Source organism: Strix aluco, chromosome 1 (assembly GCF_031877795.1).
Source record: "Strix aluco isolate bStrAlu1 chromosome 1, bStrAlu1.hap1, whole genome shotgun sequence".
NCBI lineage: Eukaryota > Metazoa > Chordata > Aves > Strigiformes > Strigidae > Strix > Strix aluco.
In genome coordinates, this window is record NC_133931.1 from 57,251,508 (window position 1) to 57,265,755 (window position 14,248).

Below are 14,248 nucleotides of genomic sequence, written 5' to 3' on the forward strand. Positions count from 1 at the left end.
AAGCTTGCAGGAAATCATAATTAATCTGGTTCTTTCCTTGTAAAATATTTTGCAAAGTTCCAAAGCTAGGCATAGAGTCACCAGTAGCATATGTCAGTATTCACTATAAACAGTTTTGTTCTATTAACAAAGCTTTTTCTTTCACAATGTGTATGAGAGTTTGCAATTTGCACAAGAAATTTGATTCTTGTGATTTGATTCTAAGAGACGTTTAAGGAGAACTATTTCTTGATACAACAAAAAAATCCCAAACTGTCATTACTGAAAGAGTAAAAGAAATACATTAAAACCAAAGTTTTTCTGCTGGGGGATTTAATCATAAATAGTAAATGTCTAAAAGATTACTTCTTCGTTTACCTAGTAAGATCCAACATGAAAGGGTAAATGAATACAAAGAATGATATTGAACAGAGATGTGCTGCCTGAAATCTGCCCTTTGGATGCTGTAAAGTGAAAAGAATATAAAAAGGGAGGGGTTATACCTGTTCATTCACTGGGGGTTTGTGGCATGGGTATAATACCATTAACTGCCAGAACTAGAGCTCTATAGCATTTTATTAAGCAATTTATCAGCACTCACTTCTCATTCTGATTGTCAACATGAGCCAAAGGCTATAAACTTTAAGACTTCTCAGAGCTTTTGGGTGGATCCAAGGTTGGAAAAGAAAAAAAAAAAAAAAGATCCTGCATACAAAATAAATTGTTGTAACTTAAAGGAGCTGACAGAGCTGTGTTTGGAGTTGACCCAGATTCAAACTTCCGTAGCATCCAAGCACATTCAGGGCTGGTGTTACGGTTTGGCTCCATCTGACCAAAATTCACATTGGATTTTATTCTGTTCATATTTCTATCAGCATAGGGGAACATCTTGTTTTGTCTGCTTTCCTCTCTGCCAATGGACTTGTAATTTTTGCCCATCGATTATCAGGGTTGTTGAGTTCCTATTAGTTTCATCTGCTGCCTCTGTTTTACAACACATCTCTCTATCTTTGGTTCATTTTAAGCTTTTCTATGTTAGCACAGTATGAATCACCCTATTTCAGTTTCATAAACGTATCAGAATCAGAGTGAAGTTCAGTTCTTACTGAAGTAAGAAGTCTTTCCATTGACAGTGAGTGAGGAGTATTTCCTACAGAAACGAGGGAATGTTCCTGAAGGTCTCTGGACCCTTCTGCCAAGCAGGCATGACCTTCGTATCACATATTCCAGTCCAATAGTATGTTTTATAATATACCATTACCATAAAGTCTCAAAAACTTGTGTTTCACTTTTATCTTCACTGAAAAAAATTCCACATAATCCTACCAGTTAGGAAATTTTATTGTGTTTCAGTTAAATTCTCATTCTCTTATTTTCATTTGCTTGCTTCAAGTTATCCGTACATTATACTATTGGACTTATTCTGCTCTCTTCTGGTTCTGCATTCACCAAATATACATAAGTTACAATACATCTCTTCACTTCTAGTTGCCACCTGACCAGCAATGTATTCATTTAACCCATTTCACTTTGTCTCATAAATCATAAATCTAGAGGAACTGCTCCTCATTTCTGAATTCTCATTGGGTTTTGAGACTTGTTAGTCACAAAGGTTCTCAACACAACATTCCCTATCTATCATTCAAAATACACTGACATCTTGGGAATGCTGATTCTGTCTGTTCTGGACTGCAATAAGGCTACAAGTTGCTACTCATTCAATATTTATGCTTCATCATTATCTTCAATGCAAACTGCTGGTGCGGAACATTTTTCAGAGATACAGAGTCATCTTCTCTCATTCAAAGCTTTTAAATACACAGGAATGACTGCCATAAAATGTATAAGCATTTACAGTAAGCAACATATATTAGGACATTATTCAGCTTTGTATACTTCATTCCACAAAGATTTTACATTCAGTATTGACCACGATCAGCTATATTTGTGCCCAACTCTGATCTTAGTGTGACTTCATCTTAATCAACATACATATATACCATCAATAAAGCTCGAATGAGTTCTAAGTGGGGGAAGCCAGCTGCCAAACAAGACAAGTTATGCATGCCTGGATACAGAAGAAAAACAAAACAAATACTGAGAGACTATTTACTAATGGAAATACTTTGCTTTTCAAAAGACTGCATGTAACATCAAAAACAACTGGAAGTTTACAAGATATAATAGATTAATCCTTCTATTCTTTCAAAGAAACAAAATTTGTGCTTTTCAAAGTCCTCTTCAATATTCTGAAAAATGCATTTCATTAAAAAAAAAAAAAAGTATATCAGAAATCATTTGGAAAATTTTAGAAATTATAAAGGGCCAAGAGGAACTTGAATGTCCAACTGAGGAATGCTGTGAAATAACACAGTGAAAAATAGTTCTTAAAATAAAGGCAGTATCTTTTTGTCCACTTCCTACTCTGTAAGCTTGTTTTCCCAGCAAAGCTTCCTACTGTATCTGTGAATCATCCTTGTGACAGATGTACTTTCATCTTCTGTGACTCTCTGACAAAGCTCTATGCTGTGACCATAAAAAGCCCCCACGTTTTGTATTAGTCTAGCATGCAAATTCAGAAAAGCAATTTCAACTTTAATTGAAAACAGAAAACCAAATTCCTTTTGCACCCACAGATATTTGACCTAAGGAGCTTCTGAAGTACCCACATTTTATTACTGCATTATGTACATTGCTAAAACTTCTCCAGCATGCATTATTTAATTATTACATTAATATAAGAATTGGCATTAGTAATCAGTCATGGCATTAAACATGAACAAAAATGGTTACATAAACAAAAATAATAAATATATGTCTCTTACAGAATTATCAAACACAGTAATTACAGATCTGTTAGGTCTGTGATTTTTGCCTCGAATAAAAATGATCTGGAACATTTTTCTTTGTAAAAATGTATTTGTCAGTTCAGATCCTGCCGTGTACTGATGTTTTAGGAGTTGATTTCAGACCAGGATTTGCCTCATAATTTCCAAGGCCAGGAAGGGAAGTAATAATTCTGACTTCCTGCACAATGTAGGACACGCAATAATTCTTGTATTGAACAAATAACTTGTGGTTGAATTACAGTTTATAGTTTAGAAATGCATCCAATCTTGATTTCAATTGATAGCAAATCTTCTACTGCCTTATTTTCTACCACATTTAGTTTCTATAGTAGTTTTGTCTAGATGAGATTTCCAGTTGCTCCATCTTCCTACAACTCTCTGTTCTACTTTACATACTACTTTTCACTACACAACAGAGCAGGAGTCACTTTCCTATATCTTCTCTGAGCTTGCATGAAGATTACAGTTTGAAGAAAATGTCTGCATTAAGCCACTTCAGGAGCTGCATTTCCTGATTTAGTATTTACGATTACAGGAATCTTTTGCTGGGGCCAGTAAATATTAGATGGTTATTCACAGAAATGGCATCAGAGACTTCCGTTGTGCTGGGTTGGATTTGGGGAATCCATCTTTGTAAAACTTCTCTCAATTTGTGTTGGATTTTATGAACTGTCTGCATCATTATTTCATCTGGATATCTTCTCTTGAATATTTATTTCACTCTTCTCACATGGAAGGAGAGGGGAGTGGTGCCTGCAAGTCTGGGGTAGGAGAATGGAATATCAAGATTGACTGACATTTGAATAGCTGAGCCCTAAAATGGAGATTCTAGAAGTGGCCAAACAAGAGAAGAAAAAGGAAAAGGGAAGAGTAAGAGAGGAAGAGTAGGGGAGAGGAGAGAGCAGATAAAGAAACAACAGAGAGAAATTCCACAACAGTAAATCCCCAGAAATGGGGAAAAAAATTAGCCTTTTTGGGTGGGGCAGGGGGACAGCAGGTGGTGGTTGTTGTTATAGAAATACTCTTTTTCTTGGGGAAAGAGGGATGACATACAGGGAGAAAAGGTAAAACTTCATGTTTCACCGGCCAAACCCTGAAGACTGAGATTCAGAAAGAAGAGTACTTGACATACTGAAAGGGCTATGTCCCAAACTCTAAGCATTGCTTGAGGAGTGAACCTTTTATTCAAACATTGACTTAAAGGAGGTACATGCTCTTGTCAAATTTGAAAATGTCCTGGGGAAAAGAGGGAGGAAGGAGTGGAAGGAATTAAAAAATAAATTATCATATAGAAAATATCATTCCTACACAGCCCTCCTAAAAGTTAGGAGTCCCCTGTTCACACAAGCCATCCTGTTGAGTTTTCTGTACTTGGATGGCAGCTACACACAAGTTATGATCCATAAAATTATATCTGTAATGTCTCTTCCAAGGGAATCCTGTGAGCACGCCACTCCTTCCAGTACATCATTTGGCTATATGCCCAGAGAAATACATACCACTGGAAAGGGCTCAGCCAGTCCCGTGGTACCTCCAGGCCCATCCATGCCTTCCAGAAGGTTGTTACTCCAGCTACAGGCTGGGAATTCAGACCACACTGGAGCTAATGCTCCAGGGTATGCTGAACTGACACAACGTTTTTACAGAAATAGCAGAACACAGAGGGAGGAAAGAGGTGGGAAAGTTGGCTGAAATGCATTAGAGCATCCCAGAGAATTAGGGTTAAGATGAGCAGGAGGCATTTGTTTTCACATGGCTTTTTAAAGGGAAAAAAGAATGAATGGGAAAATTGGCATTTGTCTTTCCAAGCCACGTTATTTATGAGATTCCACAGAGAAGGAGCTGATCCTTCATGCCTTCTCCTCAGCTCAGCGGGACAACTGTGTAGGGAGATACTGCACACACAAACCTCAGTCCACAGCTGGACTACAGTTATTAAATTTATCCATTTCGAGTGATACAAGCTTTAAAAAGCGTTGCAAGTATTTTTAGTGCTTAAAAGCCCTAGACCCTGCTTTGGTTCAGACTTGGATAACTCAGAACTGGCTAACTGGAACTGTGCCGTATTAACAATAACACAAAAATTTGATTGTTTGGGTTGAGAAGTATTATGATAAATTTCAGCTTAACAGTTAATAACTTTTTTGGAAATATCTGAAAACATAGACTAAGACTGGAAGTGTTTTCCTTCGGAGTGTTGCTATCACAACGCTATAATACAGCATACACACTGTGCATACAGGCTTGGTGGGTAAGTAGATCATTCTAACTTTTGTTTTAATGTCATCATATTTCTGTAGCTCTTTAGCAGATGTCTATGTACTCTTTTTCTACCAAGCCTTGGTTTCCATAGCTTCTATTGGATCAAAGCTTTTCTGGCAATGACAAAACCAGCCCTAGTATATCTCCCAACCTCTTCTGAACATCAGTGACTTTTCTTGTAAAGGAAAACTAATTTCAAACACACATCTATTGCAGGAGAAACCTCATGAAAAAGTATGTAATTTAAAACTTGTGTGCTAATATCATTTGTATAATGAGGACAGAGAGAAATTGTGAGCCATTAATCCAGGAAGCTGTAGAGGAGAAAGGATAGCTTTAAAGGCTGTGAATTATATAAAAGCTTGCAAAAAGTGTAAATACAACACAAATCTTAATTCAGGGAGAACCAAACGACCATATAAGTAGCCACAATAAAATCACTTTGCTCTCAAGTGAATTAACAACTTTAAAAGAGGATGTTAAATAGTATCTGCTCTATAACCTTTTTTTTTTTTTTAAAAAAAGTAATCAGATAATGGAATTTTCTCTGAGACTATGTGACTGGAAGCTGTTAAGGACTGGACATCCATTAAAAATGACCAAACTTCAGACATTCAAATACTTCATATATCTGAAATAAAGCAGCTGCCCTGAGGGGAATTTAAGTCTGAACATAAAGATTTGTGAGTTATATACCACTTTTCATCCAATAATCAAGCTTTGTACTGACTTTCTATTCCAAAAGCTCATAGTATGCTTTCATTGTCTTAGAGGCAATAATTCTTCACTGTTATCACTAATAGTAGATGTGGGTCTATTAATATCATGTTTACTGTGACAAAACCCATCTTCAAAAGCCTCACATGAAGATGATTTATCCTATCAGTGGGTTGCCTCTTTGGATTCCCAAACTGTTTCATTACCCATGACACAGCTCAGCTGTGCCCTGAGTTTCTGGTGAGCATTCATATTGGTGTTGCTCTTTTCAGTGCATAAATGAGCTAGAAAAGCAGCAATGTTGCTGTAGCCTTTGGGGGTCTTTGCTGGGACTTCCAGAGGTGATAATCTGATACAGAAAGGTGCTGAAGCAGTGACTCCAGCATCTTTTCATCCCAGTCAGACAGCTGACCATCTGGCAGAGGGAGGACCACCAGACAGGATGGCAAAAAGAAGGTGAAATGGGGATAAAGCTGCAGAAGAAATTGCTTTAGGGCCCCTACCTGATACCTTAGCTAGAGTGTCTCCTTCCACACAGTCCTTCCTCACCAGGACCAGCAGTGTCACTGCGCTGACAGCAGCAGCCTGGCTCACTTGTTAGGTAGAGAAATAGGTAGATAGTTGTTCCGTCACTAAAATAAAACTACTGTAAATGTGGCAGGTTTTTTTTCAAACAGTTTCAGATACAAACCAGAGGAAACTCAGGAAGCATGGAGGCTGCAGGACCTGAGGCAGCACTGCTGGGATGAGAGGATGGAGAAATAAAAGTCACCCCGGTGGAGGAGGCTGGCTGGCACCAGGCACAGTGGTTTCCCAAACACTCCCCTTCCTCATGTACATGCCCGATCCCTGTAACTGTACAGGGAAACAAAAAGCAACTCATACTGAACAGCACTCCAAGGGGAAGGACGCCACTCAAATCATGCCAACAAAACTAAAAATTTTTAATGTTTAGTTGCATTTTCTTCTCAGAGATGAAAGTAATGAGAAAACAGGTCCAGGTTTCTAAGGAGCTATGTGGAAAGCGGAAGAGGGAAAACTGAAGATATGTTCAGAAACATGCATGGGCAAGAAGGCTTCCCCTTGCCAGAGGGTGAGCTTGGACACCTCAGCACACAGCAGGAGGCACAGCTTAACGACGTCTTTCCGCGCCAATTAGTAACTGAGGTTATTGGTTTTTCAAAGTGAGTTGGCAGAGCTGCTGAAAGGAAAGGAGCCAACAGAAAGTCTCACCTCAGAAAGTCTCACACAAGCAGAGCAGGGGATGTGAAAGGAGGACAGCCTGCTCCCAACACTCAAGCAGGTAGCGCAGCCCATAGATGGCCTTGTTGTCCTAAACTCAGGTGCTGGGAGAAAGACGGATGCCATTACGCAGCTAGGCCACTGAGTGTAACGCTTCAGCAGAAATAATTTAGGGAAAGGAAACCATGCTCAAAAATCCCCAGTGAACATCAGCATTTAGCGGGGTGGTGCTAGAACATGGGGTGGACCAGAACATGCAAGTGACCCACACAACAACTAACCATACAACTGCCTGCCAGCTTAAGAGATTTACTGTTACTTCTTAGAATAAAAGATGCAGAAGAACAGAAATTGATTTAAGGTGTAGCTTCATACTCATTTTAACTTTGAGGTAACTTGGTCTGTGATCTAGGAGCCTAAGGACACAGACTGCAGCCAAAAACTTCGGGTTTTACTCCAAGCTCTGGCTACCCGGGGTGGGGGGCAGTATGCAATTCATCTAACTTTTCTTTTAGGGAATTTTTCCACCTCTGAAAGGGAATGATGATACTTTTCAGTCACACTGGGACAATCTGCTAAGTTCAGTGATGCATGCAGAGGATAAAGAGATTTTCCACTTACTCAGCTGGTGGTGAAATGGATTGGAACAAAAGCAAGAGTGATTGATACCTAAATTAAGAGATTCTACAGTAGAAAATATAAGCAAATAAGATATTATTTTTTAGCAGAGAATGCACTAAAGCAGAAATGCAAGTTATGATTCCCATTTGTTTTTAAACAGAAAATAAAATAGCAGGATATGGGAAAGGAGATAATGGGATAATGAACAATAAGGCTTGGGAAATGTGGGGAAAATGCCTAATTAGCTAATTTCAAAACCAAAGCTGTATAACATAGCTGATTTTAAATCAGCTATAAACTGTACCTGATTGGCTCAGTTTTTATCAGTATGTTCCCAAATTCAGCTAAACGAACATAAACAGAAGATGAAGCACATCTACTCTGAGTGTTTATAGAGAAACTGATGGAGACTGCCTCTCATGCAGACAAGGACTAACTCCCTGGTGTGTGCTTGACTGAGGTTAGTCAGGGCTGCCTTTTGTACTACCTCTGAGGAATGTGGGATGATTCCTTTGTCAATGTTTATATATTGAGCTGAAAACACAAAGAGCTACATAAGTGCTAAATATTTATCATCACAATTTCTGGGCATGCCAAAGTATGAAAATAAAGGCTGTCGAGCAGACCTCAGAAAAACAGTAAAAACAAGCTTGTAATGCCAAGAGAAGTTTGCTAATTATAATCCACATCTCCTAATACCAAAAAAGCAATAGCTATCTGAATCCGGTAGGAGGAAAGCGGGTGATGTCTGTCCATCCCTTCTCTGTCCCTTTTTTCAGACAGTTGCTCAAAGATCATAGCATGCAGATCTGTGTTCTTTAAATGATATGAGAAGAAAATTAAAGGGTCACTTCTTCACAGTCATCCTCTGCATGTCCACACAGCCTATGATGGTCATGAGTCTGTATTCAAGTGTCAGCGTAGGAACCAGATACAGGCAAGCAGACGCATGGTGGGAGGAGGGGGAAGTGGAATGATCCAGCTCTCCCTGACCATGAGCAGAGCTGCTGTTAGTGGAGAGGTGTGCTGGTGCCACACCAGTCAGATGGGTTAGTGGATGCAAAAGTGGGAAGGCTCTGTTACAAGAGCAATTGCACACCCATTTCAAATCAGAATACAACAGCACTCATAAAATCTTTGTCATGTCCCTCTGTCCCTCTCATCCTGACATTACAACACATCCCAAGAAGGAGGCACCTTTGGCTGTTCTTACGGTAACACACGGCTATTTGAGGGCAGGAGACAGCAAGGAAGTGGCAATTCGCCAACATTATGTCATGCGATGGTGACTGATTTTTATGTTTGCAGCTTACGCTCAGTTTCCGGACACAGCACACAAGTTGTTGGAAGCGCCAAGGCCCCCCTCTCCCCACTAACGAGAACCACCTGTGGCCAGGGCCAGCCCCACCAGGCTGCCAGAGAGCTCACCAGTCACAGGCTCGCTGCTGTAGAAAAACACAGCTCGGAAACTGGTCTTTCCCACGTGCAGAGACCTGTTGTTTTTAAAAGGTCTTAGCATGTCTCTTGGTTTACATCCCTTTCAAGTCCAGGAGAAGATAGAGGGATGTAAATACCTGTGGTGCAATGCCAGCAATGTGAATAAAGCTGTGCCTGCTTCTGCCAAGGCTAAATTTGGCAGTTCGTGCAGGGCAGCAGTTATGATGAATGCCGACAGCTCTGCTGCAGGGATGGAGAGTACCACCGTGCAGACTGCCAGGGAGACTGGGAAGGGCTGCTCTGCCAGAGAAATCGCTGCAGTTTACTTACTAGTTCATCTGTTGTGTTTTTTTCAGAAAGTTTCAAATTTGCTGTAAATCCTGGCACAAACAAGAATTTGCCGATTTTAAAGAACTGCAGTATATAGCAAAAAGAGATGAGTATTAACAATCATGTAAAGACCAGCAAGGGCTACAAATTCTCCCTAGTAAAGCTGGGTAAGTTTGCACTGACTTCCCTGTTGTCACCACTGGACTTCCACCAAAACCTGAGCTAACCATTTTAAATCAATGTTGAGTACAACTCTCCTATAAAGTGAGAGGAGCATCGACGTTTATAACATGTCCGCTGATGAGTGAATCTCCAAGGAATCCCTCTGAATAAGCGTTGAAAGAGTTGAATTCATTTTGGATGGATCTCCGAATGCCCATGTGGCAGGCACTAAGCTGGAAATCTCACAAGAGAGAGTAGTTTTGCGACACTTCTAAGGCTTTCTTTCTACAACTGACTGGGAACTCCACCACTGCTTCTCCTATCGCATTTGGATATTCCAGACAGTGCTATCAGAATGGCCTAAACCGCAAAACTCAAAACAGTCAAAGTTATATTAATCTTTTTCAGTCTTGTAAAAAGTTGAATTTGTAATGAAATTCTGAGTGGGGTTCACTAAATAGGACTCTTTCTTTGTCAGTCATCTTGAGCAGTTGCTGATATAAACCACACCAGCTTGTTCCAGTGAAGTAAGACACTAAAAGGGAACTAAAGAATATAAGAATTTGTTAAGAACCACTAGACTTCCTCTTCCGAAGGAGAAACAAATGTAATGGAGAAGGTTAGAAGATTTGCTATGAATTTTCCAGTATTCCTTGGTTCACCTATTTTTTCAACTCTTCCACCATCCTGTCATGAATTCTGGTAACTGTCTGCTCACCAGCCACAGCTATAGGCGTGAACCTTTTTAGACACCAGATATACATTAATTAGGTAGTTAATAAAAAATGAAGACTGCCCAGACTCTGATGGTTCAGGTGATAGCAAATGGACTGTTTACTGTGTAGTAAAGAAGCATTTCCTAGTATAATATTGAGAAACTTACTTTGTACGGTGCACAAAATCGTGGGACAAAACAACTTTTGCAGAATCATGCAATTCAGAAGAGCACTTAGAATGACAGAATCATAGAACAGCCCAAGTTGGAAGGGTACTCAAAAGATCATTTCCTACAATCTTTCATGGGAAATGAAGCCCAGATGAGTCCACCTGCCCTGGACTATCTCTCAGTTTAGAAAGAGATTATGATAATAGCAAGGATGATTACTGTCTTTTGTCAACAGGAGTCTGAACTTGCATTTCTAAGCTGTTAACAGAATAATTCACTTACTTTGCAAAATAATTTAAAAAAAGATAATGAAGCTGAACATAAAGTTCTAAGAAAGCACATAAGCTAAAGCCTTCTAAGTAGAATTAAAAGTCTCCTAAGATGTGGTACATTATACAGCTAATATGAAACTCAGCTGCAAAACTTCCATAAGAATAAGGTCATTTAGCTAACTTCTCTTCCTCTGCAAAGGAGAAATCCTGGCTCTCAAACCTAATCTGGTCATCATGACAAACGTGGTGGCTAGTCTGGCATGGTTTGGAGCATGATCTGCGACTATGAAGTGTGCTTTTGCTGATAGAGGGTGATGGAAACAGAAAGGCAGTGGAGTGTCTTTATATGTCATGTATCCAGGGGTCCCTGCCCTGGCAGTGGGTGCTCCAGTACCGTGGTAAGTGGCTAAAAAAATCAGGCAAAAGGCATGAAAGCTGTTGCGGCCAAAGGGCTCACTATAAGATACATAAATGAACTTCAAATACTCCGTCTTGTCAAACACTGGCTTATGACCAGATTACAAGTCAACTCCAAAAACCTCTGAAATTCATATAGGGGTAAGGCTATTCTGCCTCTCAGAGGTGATCCACCTTTGAGACAGGTGCTAAAGATGGTCTGCAGCAAGGACTAACAATGGCTGTAGCTCAGGTGAAACATGTTTCCCCATTCTTGGCTACAGTGGAGCAACAAAAGCAGCGGGAGATCAGTGCCTTGCCCCAGAGAGAGGCAAGACACTGCCAACAAGGAATCGATCAGCTACATCTTGCTATTTTGGCAGTATTTGCTCTCCTGCTGAGATTTTATTAGCATGCTTAGACTCTAATTTAGAGAAAAAAATTATTGCTGGATGTCCCACCCTGATCTGACAACTCCAGGAATATTTTTGAGACTGTGCTTAAGCGTTTGTTCATTTATTACCCTGGATAAACAGAACATTTGGGCTACAAATTCTGAATCTAGATCAAAGCTTTCAGGGAGGTTCAAATGGAGGATTTTGGGCTGGACTCATCTCAGATAGATCTGAAAACAAACTGGATATTCTGAATCTACAATCTGTAGCAAATATCAATATCACACTCCCTCCAAAAATGAGTCATTTAAGCAAGCTTATTACTAATCACTCTAGAACCTATTTAAAAAGTCCTGCTTAAGGAGATTTATAGGCATCTTTCAGATGAGAATTTCCTGTTGAAAAGACAGCCTTAGATTAGACTTCCCCACTCAGATTGTAACAAAACAATCAATCAGTTCTGTAATTCCAAATTCCCATTCTCTTAAAGGAGATGTGAAATAACATACCAGTGTGAAGTGGATGACACTCCCTGGACTCCTAGGTTTGCCTCACTTTATAAAGCTGATGCCTTCCCATAGATTAAACCATTTGTATTTAAACCATTTTGAACATTACTTGTCTGAAAACTACAAGCAATAGAAGGCAGACCTAAAACTCTAAGAAAGCACATAGGTTTTCATTTACATTGGATTACTGGATCTTTAAATGAATATGCTTATAGGCACAGTTTTGGACAGGAATAACTTTACTGACTCAGGATAAACCTCATACCACTGCACTGATCCTATTTCTTCATGTTGGCAAGGCCTTATCGTTGCCCCAATTACATCCTTTTGCCAAAATAAACAACATCAGGAAGAAAGGAGGCAGCAATCTGAAAAATGGCAAACATATTCTTGCGTATTTTTTCAGGCTGTGGCACTGTGTACATAATTTCTAAAATCATTTTAGCTCATTGACTTGTTTTTGTTAACTCAGGTGAAAAGAATTTTATGGCAGAAATATGATATTTTTTGAATTTTGCTTTAAATGGTTACTTCTTGCTATTGTTTTCCCATCTCTGTAAATTACCAATTTTGCAATATGGCAACAAATGAACACAAAAGATACCTATTTTAAATGAAGTTATAAATGAGTGTGGACATTTTATTTGAAAGATCAGTTGGTAATTAACCAGTGCTAATTTATGAAACTACATAACTCCTAAATGAAGGGTAGATTCAGCCTTATTTACACTGGTCCTCCTGCACCATTTAGGACCATGCTTTCCAAAGCAGTTAGAGCACTGCCTTGAACAACTGCTGCTCACTTCTCCACTGTGGGCTGGTCTAGAGAAGAAAAGCTGTTAGTGGCAGAGGCAGCTTCATGCAAGTTCTGCCACTGGCATGCCTACCCCTGACACATCAGCTATACTTCAGACTCTTCAGTACCCTATACATTTTTTCAGTCTGCAGATTCTAGTGCACAATGGATGGCATTTCACAACAGTAGATCTGAAACTTTGTAGACGATCAATCCCTTCAAGTTTGCTAACAGCACTGTGGCAAATACACAGGGCTACGTTATCACAATATTCTAGTTTGGGGGGAAGTACTTTGCTTGCAGAGTCCCACAGGGTTTCAGAGAAAAATATGTAAATTCACCAGATTTCAGACTATCCCTTCCAAGAAAACTGCTTCTGGTGACACCATTCAGTCACTTCTTACAATCACAAGTGCTGAATTTTGAGTTAAGCATTCTTAAAAGGAAGGAGCAGCACAAGGATGATGCAAATCTTAGCTGAAAGATACTGTTACTTGAGAACTTTCCAGCTTGTTTGTGTATAGTTTAACTTCATTTAGTCTGAAATCAATCAATACAGAGGCATGCTGAATGCATTACTGTTCAGAGACAACACATTTTTTACTGATCAGAAACAACTTGTACATTTCTTGTCAACTAGAGAAATCAAGTCCAGAAATATCAATGTCAGCAGCTTTTAAAAATACCATCCTTATGCTCTACAGAGAGAAATAATATCCCCCAGCAGCCCAACAGAGGTAGTTTTCACATCTGCCCTTGCATGTGAGGAGAGCTTAACCTGGGGATCGAGCCCTCAAAACTTTACAGAGAAATGAAAGAAATAAAAGCCCTTCTTATGTTTCAGCTCCCCTTCATATATGGATAAAGGTCAGTTTGTAATATCACTAAAGCTAACACATGCAAATACATGTACTTGCTGGATTTTTTTTTCATACAGTGAGTTTACTGAAACTAAGGAGAGTTCACACAACTGAGTAGGTACGACGATGATCTGCTGTTCTCCTCTTGCAAAAAGACATTAAACAGCATATTCTGGGTGAGAACAGCAGAGAAGAATTTGGGGAATCAAATTATTTTCTCAGCATATAAATTACTCATGCAAGCCACCCACTAGTATTAATGGGAATTCTGCATATTTAGCTCTGCTTGAAACCAAAATGGTACATAAAATAGCAAGGTATCAAATTTCTTCTAGGATGAAAAATGCTAAAATATTTTTGCTGCACCATTGAAGTTCATGTGTCTCTCATTTTCCTCCTCTAGCCACTGCTTATATACCAGTCCAATTCCAATCATTAAAAATCATATTAGTGACTTTTCCTCACAGATTTGCACTTCCAACCACTGATAACACCTGTCTTGATGCTCTTCAAACACATTTCCCTGAAAGTTGAT

The 14,248-nt window shown here is 39.3% G+C and overlaps 1 protein-coding gene across 1 annotated transcript in view; it reads right to left on the reverse strand.

Moving 5' to 3' along the window:
• Positions 1 to 14,248, reverse strand: part of PIEZO2 (piezo type mechanosensitive ion channel component 2) — a 316,515-nt gene that overhangs the window by 106,625 nt on the left and 195,642 nt on the right. The window lies entirely within an intron of this gene.